At 41.7% G+C, this 13,743-nt stretch overlaps 1 protein-coding gene across 3 annotated transcripts in view; it reads left to right on the plus strand.

The window, feature by feature from the left end:
- CAMK4 (calcium/calmodulin dependent protein kinase IV) overlaps nucleotides 1-13,743 on the plus strand; it is a 261,315-nt gene that overhangs the window by 155,638 nt on the left and 91,934 nt on the right. The window lies entirely within an intron of this gene.

Raw genomic sequence — 13,743 nt, forward strand, 5'->3', positions numbered from 1 at the left:
TGGAAGAAGACAAAGGAACTGAGTAGGCTTATATTAGAAATGGTAAGAAACTGCAGTTTCTGTGATATAAACATCTTATTGGTTGAAGAATGGGTGAAGAGTTATGTGGACTGAAGGCAGAAGAGAGGGTGAGGACCACTGATGTAGCCTGAACGCCTGAAGCACAGTAAATTCTCAGTAAATAGTTGCTTCATGGGTGAGTGCGTGAGCAGCTGCTGCAGTGAGTGGCCTCAGAGGAGAAAGATGCCTAGGGGAAGCAGGCTTAGAATGTGCTGGAGAAAGGCATGCCCTCCCTTCCCCCCTCCCCAGCTCCACCCAGTTAAATTTGCTGCCTCTTCAAGAGCTTGCTTTGAAGACTGAAAGTAGTTGTTCAGTCACTAAGTCCTGTCCAACTCTTTATGACCCCACAGAGCCCACCAGGCTCCTCTGTCCATGGGATTCTCCGGGCAAGAATACTGGAGTGGGTTGCCATTTCCTTCTCCAGGGGATCTTCCTGATGCAGGGTTCCAACCATGTCTCCTGCATTGGCAGGCAGGTTCTTTACCACTGAACCACCTGGGAAGCTCCATTTTCAAAGGTCTGTCTGCTTTTAATGTTACACAGTGCAGATTTTGACCTTCAGATCGGAAGGAGCAAAATGGCCTTGATTGGAGCCACATATATATCTTCAACAGATAGATAATTTTGTTCAGATGTATATTAAAGTTTCCTTAGAACAGGTTATGTGAATAACCAGATTTTAAAAATTATAGCATTTACACTGTGTTCATTCTTTATAGATAAATGAATCACCTGAGATACGTAAGCATAGGTAGCCTCAACATATACTTATTGTGGGATTTGGTTCATAGCCAATTGGACTCATGTTGTAAATCCTGACTTAAGGAACAAATGACTGACTCAAAGTGGTTTGCTTAACTTCTCCGAACCTCAGAACAAATTTGAAGCTGTTGTGTGATGCTAAGGAAGCCAGGACACTCTGATCTGCTCTAAGGACAGCTTTGTCTTAAAACCATTGCATTCCCTTGTGCTTAGTCAAGACTCCTCTGGACTAGTTCCTTTGAATGTTGCCTAAATTTGTCCATAGTTGTCCTTTTTCAGCGCTTCTTAGCTTACTCTTTCATGGATATATTCCTTCTTCAGGTACATTAATAGGGTCAGATTATAGTTAGATCCTGCTGGCTCTGGAGTCGTGAAGTCTCCCTAAGGAAGACTGACACATTTCTCTGCTAATTGTGGTCTACCAGAGAAAAACCTCCCGTTCTTTGTAAATAATTCCAGGACAGGAATTTTCACAATTAAGTAAATAGTATTTGCTCTGTACCTTCTTACCTCTGTTTGTTTCAGTCATTTTGGAAATAGGAGTCTCTTTTCCCTTCTCCCCAGCCTTTCTGGGTCTCTCATCTTGTAGTCAAGTTGATTTTTATGGGATAGAATTAATTCAGCTATAGATAAGAATGAAAAACTAAATGTCAATAAATTTCATTTATAATGATAAATATTCAAATTTAGCAGAGGACATCTAAAGAATGGTAGACAGCCAGTAAAGCACTCAACTAACTACTCTATGAACTCTTAGTGGTCGTAGATGATAGACTTTTCCCCCGAAAATGTTGTCCACATGTCTGTTGCCATATCTGAGATAAATGTGGTTTCTCCATTAAGTTACTTAATCCTACAGTTATCTTTAAATTTGGGTCAAACTGAAAATATATCCTGCATTATTATCCACTTACTGCTTGCTTTCCTGAGAGATCAAAATCATAATATGGTCTCTTTTTCCTGTACTTAGGTCAAAACCCAAATTTATTTAATTGTAATAACATAAATTCATTCCTGGTCTAATGATGACTCTAATAATATATAATGAATGAACTAATGGAGCAATTGATGAAGAGATAATTATGTTAGCCCATTATTGTCAAATGGTGTATGACTATATTTTATTAGCAAAAGATCTATGTTGCTGCTAAAAACCTAAACCTGATAAGTATAAATGAAATCTGCTATTTTCATGTAGCATATGAATAGTAAATTGCAAGGGACAATGGATTACAGTTTTTGGAATAAAATCAGTGATATTTTGTGCCCAAGGAAATTCCCCCCAAAAATCTGCACAAAATTACAATATCATGAAAAAAATCTCCACAACATTTTCTTCTCCGTCTTTCTCAATCTAGTTACAATTCTTATAAATTTATTGAACTTTTCAAGTGGATAAGGTATGAGATAACTTAAGAGTAAATTTCCAGTTTTTTTTTTCCAGAAAATGATTGTATTATAAGGCAACTAATTCAGCAGTATCTTTCTGGTCTTCTAATTAAAATTTTTTAACTTTTTGCTTTTCTTTTCCTGATTTTTGTCTAACTCTAGTATCAGAATATCTTGTGAATTTTTTAATTTGTCTTTTTTCTGCTTTCTCCTTGTGTTTTTGCTTGCCAGGTTATGCTTGTTCACATGTCAAACATTACTTATAAAAGGTTTTAGAATTTAAGGCTTTAAATGCTGTTGCCTGGAAAAAGCAAATTTTATTTTGCTCCAGTAGGCAGTTAAGGTTAGGAACAGATCACTGTAATCTAATCAGGCATTGGACTGATTCAAAGCTGGGTTTCCTGAAAGCAAATCTATTTCTTGTCAGCTCTTATAGGTTTTGCCCTTTCAGATCAGATCAGATCAGTCGCTCAGTCATGTCCGACTCTTTGCGACCCCGTGAACCGCAGCACGCCAGGCCTCCCTGTCCATCACCAACTCCCGGAGTTCACTCAGACTCACGTCCATCGAGTCAGTGATGCCATCCAGCCATCTCAACCTTTGTCGTCCCCTTCTCCTCCTGCCCCCAATCCCTCCCAGCATCAGAGGCTTTTCCAATGAGTCAACTCTTCGCATGAGATGGCCAAAGTATTGGAGTTTCAGCTTTAGCATCATTCCTTCCAAAGAAATCCCAGGGCTAATGTCCTTCAGAATTGACTGGTTGGATCTCCTTGCAGCCAGGGGATTTTTGCCAAGGATCCCCTTCCTTGGCAGATCCTAAACGCCAGCTTCTGTTCCCTCTACCATATAAGGTGGCCTGTCAGCTGCTGATTTAGAATTCGTTAATGCCTTTAAAGAAAAAGCATAAGCATCAGATATCAGGTTTGCTTTTCTTTATTTTTCATCTCTTCTAGAGCTTGGCTCCTAAAGCCTTTACTTCCTTGGTAGCTCTGTGGTGTCTTCAAGTATACTTTATATTTTATTTAGCTGGTTTTCATTTTTTTTTACCTGTATGCTTGTCCACCCCACCACTACTGAGAGCAAAACTTCAGTACATATGGTTTAAAAGTTCTTTCACAGACAGCAGTGTGTCTTCCTCTTTTATGTCAACCCTTGGGACAAGCAGGATGAAAAGCACTGTCCCACTCTGCAGATGTGGAACCTGAGGATGGAAAATGGTCTTCCCCACATAGGCAGTCGGTCTGTCTTCTGGTCCAACTCTTCCTCCCTATATGGCCTCATTGTCTTTCTTTTTAAATCCAGTTAGGCTGCAGTCCATGGGGTCGATAGGAGTTGGACACGACTAAGCGACTTCACTTTCACTTTTCACTTTCATGCATTGGAGAAGGAAATGGCAAGCCACTCCAGTGTTCTTGCCTGGAGAATCCCAGGGACGGGGGAGCCTGGTGGACTGCAGTCTATGAGGTCACACAGAGTCAGACACAACTGAAGCGACTTAGCAGCAGCAGCAGCAGCCCCTTTCAAATTATTTATAAGAGAATAAACTGCTGTTTGTTTTGTTTAAGGAGAATCCCTGATGTATTGCTTGAAAAGTGAAAGTGAAGTCGTTCAGTCGTATCTGACTCTTTGCAACCCCACTGACTGTAACCTACCAGGCTCCTCCATCCATGGAATTTTCCAGGCAAGAATACTGGAGTGGGTTGCCATTTCCTTCTCCAGGGGATCTTCCCAAACCAGGGATTCAACCCGGGTCTCCCGCGTTGCAGGCGGACACGTTACTGTATGAGCCACAGGGAAGCCACTTGGCCTTGTATTGCTTAGTCCTGTGCAAAAAAGTATTTAAGTTACTCATCTTTCAGGTTTTTCTAAGGCATTATTATTCTCATTTTTTTTTTAAGACCACAAACTGTAGAAATTGATAAGTCATACAGTCAGGCCTGAAACTCACTACAAACTTTTTTTTTTTTCATTTCCCCCAACTGAAAATATTCTCTTGCAAGAAAATAATCAGTTGTCAATATGCAGGAGAAGTAGTGGTTATATTTGGAGATTATGCATGTAGCTCCTTAACTACCTGACAGAGTCCTAGTATTTCAGTCCTGATAGTCATTTCTACTTCAGCATTCCTGGGTCTCTGCTCTTGGTGGAAATAAATGGAATTGTCAGGATACAGTTATTAGGAAAGAATCCTAGAAATGGAAATTAGGGCTTTTCTCCAGTCTTCGTGGAGTTGTGTCATGGTTGGTTTTATGGTTAACCAAACTCAGAACACATCTGAATTTGTGCAGACTGTTGTGTCAAAAAATTGTCATTAATGTTGAAATGAAGATATGTAAAATCTTACTGTCTAAAAGGATAATTAGTCACTATAATGAGGGCCATTTTTGAATGCCTTTTAGAGTCCTGGCAGTGACAAAGCATTTTACTAACCATGATCTCATTTAATTCTCAACAGCAACACATATAAAACTTAGGCCTTGATATGTACATATTTTGTAGACCAGATAACTTGAGGATCAGAGAGGTCCATTAACCATTAGGTCACTCAGTTTACAGTGGATCTAATAACAACAGCAATAATTAAATGGAACTGAACTCTAGTATGTCAGATTCCAATGTATATGATTTTTTTAACACACCATACTGCTGCTATGTAAGCAGATGCTAATATTCTTAATATTTAAAAATGAAACTTCAAATTAGTGACATAACATTTTATTCTGCTTAAGTGTGGCTTAACTTAAACATTAATATGTGTATATATAAATACATATTCTCTTTATGTAGTTTTATCTGTCTACATATAAACAAAACGTGCTTTGATTTGGAGTGGATTTAAAGTCTACTTTTTCAGAAGCTTGACTATAAAGGGAAAAATAAGTGAGGCAGAGAAAGGGGTGCAGGGTAAATGGAGGCTTAGTCACTGTTTTAAACTGGCCCACTGGTAACACATTAATTTGCTGAAGGAAGGAGCCTACTGGATAGGGAAGCAGAAGAGATCTGAGAGGGACTTTTATTTGGAACATCCCGGAGATGACCCTGAGGGAATAAGATCAGAGTCACATAAAAGGGTTGTTTTAGAAAAAGTTTCTCTCCTTCTCAGAAGCATAAAGAGTCAAGCTGCAGAAGGGTCAAAGGACCTAGAATAGTCACAGCAGAAAGGAAGAGGAACACACAGGACTTACTACCGGGGTGGGGTTGTGACTCAGGCCTATTTACACGCTAACATATTAGTCTGGTGCACTTCCGCGAGTGCTGGGGAGAGGGGTGGGACGCCTGAGCGGAGCCCCCTGGGCAGTGCAGCAGGCTCAGATGGGCGCCTGTAGGCGGAGGAGAGTGCGTTCCAGGAGCCGATGTGACATGAGTTCATAAGCAGAAAATGAAGAAGGAAAGTGAACCGAGGAATAGCATTCAACCACGAAAAGCAGTGTTTCTTTGGTATATACTGTGTATGTCTCTCTTCCGATGTCCTTTTGAGCCTTCAGTTTCTCTGCCATTGCAGTAGACTCCTACTGGCGTTAGTTTCACTTTTGGCCATCCGTCCATCCGTCAGTGGTTAAGGCACGGCTTTGATCCCAGCTTAGGGGCTAGAGCCAGACATCCTGGAATGTGAAGTCAAGTGGGCCTTAGAAAGCATCACTACGAACAAAGCTAGTGGAGGTGATTGAATTCAAGTTGAGCTATTCCAAATCCTGAAAGATGATGCTGTGAAAGTGCTGCACTCAATATGCCAGCAAATTTGGAAAACTCAGCAGTGGCCACAGGACTGGAAAAGGTCAGTTTTCATTCCAATCCCAAAGAAAGGCAATGCCAAAGAATGCTCAAACTACCGCACAATTGCACTGATCTCACACGCTAGTAAAGTAATTCTCAGAATTCTCCAAGCCAGGCTTTAGCAATATGTAATCCGTGAACTTCCAGATGTCCCAGCTGGTTTTAGAAAAGGCAGAGGAACCAGAGATCAAATTGTCAACATCCGCTGGATCATGGAAAAAGCAAGAGAGTTCCAGAAAAGCATCTATTTCTGCTTTATTGACTATGCCAAAGCCTTTGACTGTGTGGATCACAATCAACTGTGGAAAATTCTGAAAGAGATGGGAATACCAGACCACCTGACCTGCCTCTTGAGAAATTGGTATGCAGGTCAGGAAGCAACAGTTAGAACTGGACATGGGACAACAGACTGGTTCCAAATACGTCAAGGCTGTATATTGTCACCCTGCTTATTTAACTTATATGCAGAGTACATCATGAGAAACGCTGGACTGGAAGAAACACAAGCTGGAATCAAGATTGCCAGGAGAAATCTCAATAACCTCAGATATGCAGATGACACCACCCTTATGGCAGAAAGTGAAGAGGAAATAAAAAGCCTCTTGATGAAAGTGAAAGTGGAGAGTGAAAAGGTTGGCTTAAAGCTCAACATTCAGAAAACAAAGATCATGGCATCCGGTCCCATCACTTCATGGGAAATAGATGGGGAAACAGTGGAAACAGTGTCAGACTTTATTTTTCTGGGCTCCAAAATCACTGCAGATGGTGACTGCAGCCATGAAATTAAAAGACGCTTACTCCTTGGAAGGAAAGTTATGACCAACCTAGATAGCATATTCAAAAGCAGAGACATTACTTTGCCAACAAAGGTTCGTCTAGTCAAGGCTATGGTTTTTCCAGTGGTCATGTATGGATGTGAGAGTTGGACTATGAAGAGGGCTGAGTGCCGAAGAATTAATGTTTTTGAATTGTGGTGTTGGAGAAGACTCTTGAGAGTCCCTTGGACTGCAAGGAGATCCAATCAGTCCATTCTGAAGGAGATCAGCCCTGGGATTTCTTTGGAGGGAATGATGCTAAGGCTGAAACTCCAATACTTTGGCCACCTCACGTGAAGAGTTGACTCATTGGAAAAGACTCTGATGCTGGGAGGGATTCGGGGCAGGAGGAGAAGGGGACAACAGAGGATGAGATGGCTGGATGGCATCACCGACTCGATGGACATGAGTCTGAGTGAACTCCAGGAGTTGCTGATGGACAGGGAGGCCTGGTGTGCTGCGATTCATGAGGTCGCAAAGAGTCGGACACGACTGAGTGACTGATCTGATCTGATCTGATCTAGCCCAGAAGGCTACTTGCTACTTTCAGTTCTTTGAAACATGACCAGAAACCCCCTCATAGTCAGGCCTTATCCTGCTGTGTCAGGTTCACCACCTGCTTTATTCTCTTCTCAGGCCATTGGGTCACAGAGAGTCGGACACAACTGAGTGACTGACAGAAGCACACACACACACGCCCACCTTGTTAACCAGAGGAATTTTTCGTCCTTCTCAAGGAGCTCACAGTCTAAAAGAGAGAAAATAAAACTAATATGGACCCAAATATTATTTGTAATACTACCAATACCTCCAAAAATGTGTACTGGAGCTTATAGAGACAACCATACTATCACAAGTTTTAAAAAAATAAAGGAGGGCAAGAGATAAAAAAAACAATGATAAGCATCAGTAGTACAGAGAAAACCTATCACAAAATACTTTGCATTTACTACAGAATGGTCACAAATTTGGGTGTAAGGATTCATAAATGCTATAACTGGGGCATAAACACAGTCCATTGGTTACAAATTAAGGGGGTCTTCTATGCCAGAAATGACTTCAGGGAGCTAATAAAGCCTTTTGAGCTGAATCTTAAGTAGGAAATAGGAAATCAGCAGGTGAAGGGCAGAGAGATGGGAGAGGGATGTCCAGTGCAGAGCATGCTGGGTGGGGATCCATCTTGGGAATTATTCTAGACAGCAAAGCAGTTCCTGTATACCTGTCAGATGGATGATTGAATAAACTCTATGCTCTTGGGCTATTTATATAGCTTTGGGTCAGGCTTTTGATTTGTAATATGAGAGTTTGCATTGGGAATCCCTTAGACCCATTTCCAGATCTGCAATTTGATTTGGCCTCTTCTTTCTATGCTGTCAGCTCCTTTGCCAGCACCCACAGTGATCCATGGTTCCCTCACTCTCTTGCTCAGTTCAGTTCAGTTGCTCAGTCATGTCCGACTCTTTGCGACCCCATGAACCGCAGCACGCCAGGCCTCCCTGTCCATCACCAACTCCCGGAGTTCACTCAAACTCATGTCCATTGAGTTGGTGATGTCATCCAGCCATCTCATCCTCTGTCGTCCCCTTCTCCTCTTACCCCCAATCCCTCCCAGCATCAGAGTCTTTTCCAATGAGTCAACTCTTCGCATGAGGTGGCCAAAGCACTGGAGTTTTAGCTTTAGCATCGTTCCTTCCAAAGAAATCCCAGGGCTGACCTCCTTCAGAATGGACTGGTTGGATCTGCTTGCAGTCCAAGGGACTCTGAAGAGTCTTCTCCAACATCACAGTTCAAAAGCATCAATTCTTCGGCGCTCAGCCTTCTTCACAGTCCAACTCTCACATTCATACATGACCACTGGAAAAACCATAGCCTTGACTAGACGGACCTTTGTTGGCAAAGTAATGTCTCTGCTTTTCAATAAGCTATCTAGGTTGGTCATAACTTTCCTTCCAAGGAGTAAGCGTCTTTTAATTTCATGGCTGCAGTCACCATCTGCAGTGACTTTGGAGCCCAGAAAAATAAAGTCTGACACTGTTTCCACTGTTTCCCCATCTATTTCCCATGAAGTGATGGGACCGGATGCCATGATCTTCGTTTTCTGAATGTTGAGTTTTAAGCCAACCTTTTCATTCTCCACTTTCACTTTCATCAAGAGGCTCTTTAGTTCCTCTTCACTGTCTGCCATAAGGGTGGTGTCATCTGCATATCTGAGGTTATTGAGATTTCTCCTGGCAATCTTGATTCCAGCTTGTGTTTCTTCCAGTCCAGCATTTCTCATGATGTACTCTGCATATAAGTTAAACAAGCAGGGTGACAATATACAGCCTTGACATACTCCTTTTCCTGTTTGGAACCAATCTGTTGTTCCATGTCCAGTTCTAACTGTTGCTTCCTGACCTGCATACCAATTTCTCAAGAGGCAGGTCAGGTGGTCTGGTATTCCCATCTCTTTCAGAATTTTCCACAGTTGATTGTGATCCACACAGTCAAAGGCTTTGGCATAGTCAATAAAGCAGAAATAGATGTTTTTCTGGAACTCTCTTGCTTTTTCCATGATCCAGCGGATGTTGGCAATTTGATCTCTGGTTCCTCTGCCTTTTCTAAAACTAGCTTGAACATCTGGAAGGTCATGGTTCACGTATTGCTGAAGCCTGGCTTAGAGAATTTTGAGCATGACTTTACTAGCGTGTGAGATGAGTGCAATCGTGCAGTAGTCTGATCATTCTTTGGCATTGCCTTTCTTTGGGATTGGAATGAAAACTGACCTTTTCCAGTCCTGTGGCCACTGCTGAGTTTTCCAAATTAGCTGGCATATTGAGTGCAGCACTTTCACAGCATCATCTTTCAGGATTTGAAATAGCTCAACTGGAATTCTATCACCTCCACTAGCTTTGTTCATAGTGATGCTTTCTAAGGCCCACTTGACTTCACATTCCAAACCACTTCAGTATTCTTGCCTTGAGAACCCCATGAACAGTATGAAAAGGCAAAATGATAGGATAGTGAAAGAGGAACTCCCCAGGTCAGTAGGTACCCAATATGCTACTGGAGATCAGTGGAGAAATAACTCCAGAAAGAATGAAGGGATGGAGCCAAAGCAAAAACAATACCCAGTTGTGGATGTGACTGGTGTTAAAAGCAAGGTCCGATGCTGTAAAGAGCAATATTGCATAGGAACCTGGAATGTCAGGTCCATGAATCAAGGCAAATTGGAAGTGGTCAAACAAGTGATGGCAAGAGTGAACGTCGACATTCTAGAAATCAATGAACTAAAATGGACTGGAGTGGATGAATTTAACTCAGATGACCATTATATCTACTACTGCAGACAGGAATCCCTTAGAAGAAATGGAGTAGCCATCATGGTCAACAAAAGAGTCCGAAATGCACTACTTGGATGTAATCTCAAAAACGACAGAATGATCTCTGTTTGTTTCCAAGGCGAACCATTCAGTATCACAGTAATCCAAGTCTATGCCCCAACCAGTAATACTGAAGAAGCTGAAGTTGAATGGTTCTATGAAGACCTACAAGACCTTTTAGAACTAACACCCAAAAAAGATGTCCTTTTCATTGTAGGGGACTGGAATGCAAAAGTAGGAAGTCAAGAAACACCTGGGGTAACAGGCAAATTTGGCCTTAGAGTAAGAAATGAAGCAGGGCAAAGACTAATAGCATTTTGTCAAGAAAATGCACTGGTCATAGCAAACACCCTCTTCCAACAACACAAGACTCTACACATGGACATCACCAGATGGTCAACACCGAAATCAGATTTATTATATTCTTTACAGACAAAGATGGAGAAGCTCTATACAGTCAGCAAAAACAAGACCAGGAGCTGACTGTGGCTCAGATCATGAACTCCTTATTGCCAAATTCAGACTGAAATTGAAGAAAGTAGGGAAAACCACTAGACCATTCAGGTATGACCTAAATCAAATCCCTTATGATTATACAGTGGAAGTGAGAAATAGATTTAAGGGACTAGATCTGATAGATAGAGTGCCTGATGAACTATGGACTGAGGTTCGTGACTCTCTCCCTAGCTTACAAATTTAATGGATGCTGGTAATACCCTGTGAAACTGTTTATTTAAGCATGTGAATTTAATACTCTTTGGGATAGTTCTTAGAAGAAGCAACAATATAGACAAAAATACCGTGAATGAAATAAGAAAAAGCATGAATGAAGCTTAGGAGTGGTAGATTTACACAAGGTACAGCGGAATTCATTTAAGTATAATTTTGTGTATTGCATCATGAATGTGTCCAGGCAGCCCTCAGGACTTGATTTCTGAAGCACATCACTCGGGGCTTTTCACCCTGTGTATTTGATCTTCAGTGCCCATCCTCTCCAGGCCAGTGTGTTTCTCACATAAACCTACAGTCATCTAAAAACATCTCCATTTAAGAAAAAGCTGCCATTGGTGGGGCGAGCAGTTGGGCTCCTAATCTTTGTGCCAGGAAGTCTGAGGGCCTCAGGATCTGATCAGATTAGAGCTTTTCAGCTGCGTTGCTTGTGCTCACTTCTGGGCTGGAGATGAACTCAATTCAATTTGCAGCAATTAAGATGACAGGAGCAAATGTACAGAAGTCATATTTTAAAGCAGATCCATAGCGAGAAAGAGGTATCGCCTGTGTTTTCTCATTCTGCATTTAAAATGATGAGAAGATGAGCAGCCCTAGCCATGGGGAAGAAGAACATGTGTTTCAGGAGAAAACAGTGGATGTTGGAAGCATGGCCTTGGAGTTAGAGGCCTGTGGAGGCCATGGGGTGTGGGCCTGGGGGAGACACGGTGCCTCTTTCCCAGAGATCCCTGTGCCCAGGCCCATCGGTGGCTGGGAGGCCTGTAGGAACTGGGACCCCAGGGCAGCCTTTTGGGTTGGCGTTGTGATTAAAATCCTAGGAGAGATTTTAGTTTTAGCAATTGACAATGGAACAACAGGAAATTGTGCAGCGTAGATATAAACTACTTGGTCCTGGACCTTTGAAAATGATCTGAAGTCACTAGTATATTTTGTATAAAGCTACAAACTCTTCCTACCATTGTGTAGGTGACAAATCATGGTAGTATTTGCATTGCCCATGACTTCATCACTCATAGAAATCACAGATATTGTTGTGTTATATTAGCTGTTCCAGAGATCTCGAAACTGTTTATACTCATCAATTTTTTGAAGCTGTGAATTAAGGTTTGCCACTGGACCTTGTTATCTAACTCAGTAGGTCTTATTATTCTACCACATATCCAAAATGTATTTGACAAGCATAATTCATTATAATTAGTTTCCTTTATAACCCATGTAGTTTAATTATATTTTTTAAAACATTCTAAAAACAGTCCAGTAGGCTCTCCCAGACTGCCAGAGGAGGCTGTGGCATACTGCCCTCTGTTCTGTGGTTTGTGCCAGGCAGTTCATTTACACAGGCCACTCTGGCCAGTGCTTAATTAGTGAATCTGAAACCATGTTTTGAGGTTGTTGGTTTAGTCGCTAAGTTGTGTCCAACTCTTGCAACCCCATGGACTGGAAACCTACCAGGTTCCTCTGTCCATGGGACGCTCCAGGTAAAAGTACTGGAGTGGGTTGCCATTTCCTTCTCCAGGGAATCTTCCTAACCCAGGAATCGAACCTGCATCTCCTGCATTGCAGGCAGATTCTTTACTGACCAAGCTACCAATGAAGCCCTGGTTTTGAGCTTAGTGCCTGGAAAGCTATCTTATGCTTTTGCACTATTTCAGAGTTATTTTTATGATAGCATTCAGTTGTTTTTTGAGCAGCTAGTTATCTAGACCTTTTGTCTAATAGCACATGGTTATAATGAGGTATCAAAGTTCTGATTAAAACTAGAGTTAGGCTCTCTTGTGTAGCTTCTGAGGATTGTTTCTTCATCAACAGTATTTTGTAGTGCTGTTTTATAAGAGGCACTGAAGAAACTGGATGAAAAGTAGACCTCATATAAGAGAACTCATAAAATTAACCTTTAATGCGTTTATGATCTCATTTTATGACATATCTTTATTTTGGTTACTAATTAATTTTCTCAGTTATCATTTGTTACATAAGTAAATTAATATTTTGTGAAAACAATATGTCACTAATTACTCATATGATCTTTGTTGTTGTTCAGTCACGAAGTTGTGTCTCTTTGCAATCCTGTAGACTGCAGCACACCAGGCCTCCCTGTCCCTCACCGTCTCCTGGAGTTTTCCCAGTTTCATATTCACTGAATCGGTGATGCCATCCAACAATCTCATCCTCTGTCGTCCGCTTCTCCTACTGCCTTCAATCTTTCCCAGCATCAGGGTGTTTTCCAGTGAGTCAGTTCTTCTGATCAGGTGGCCAAAGTATTGGAGTTTCAGCTTCAGCATCAGTCCTTCCAATGAATATTCAGGACTGATTTCCTTTAGGATGGTCTGGTTGGATCTCTTTGCAGTCCAAGGGACTCTCAAGAGTCTTCTCCAACACCACAGTTCAAAAGCATCAAGTCTTTGGCGTTCAGCCTTCTTTATGGTCCAACTCTCAAACATCTGTAAATGTATTCTCATATCCATGTATCAAAAAATATAAATATACCATTCTATTTTGAATTATTCATTTGTTTCCAACTCTTTGCAACCCCATGGGTTGTAGCCCACCAGGCTCCTCTGTCCATGGGATTATCCAAGCAAGGATACTGGAGTGGGCTGCCATTCCCCTCTCCAGGGATCTTCCTGACCCAGGGATCAAACCCAGGACTCCAGCATTGCAGGCAGATACATCATCTTCTGAGCCAAGAGGGAAGCCCTGAATAGCTAAGTTTCCCAGATTGCTAAATGAAGCAACATTAATATATTTTTATCTAGTAATTGGGCTTCCCTAGTGACTCAATGGTAAAGAATCCTCCTGCCATGCAGGAGATTTGGGTTTGATCACTGGGTTAGGAAGATCCCCTGGAGGAG

Source organism: Bos grunniens, chromosome 7 (genome assembly GCF_055505025.1).
Source record: "Bos grunniens cultivar Pamir isolate PY7600 chromosome 7, Bosgru_T2T1.0, whole genome shotgun sequence".
In the NCBI taxonomy this organism is placed as follows: Eukaryota; Metazoa; Chordata; class Mammalia; order Artiodactyla; family Bovidae; genus Bos; species Bos grunniens.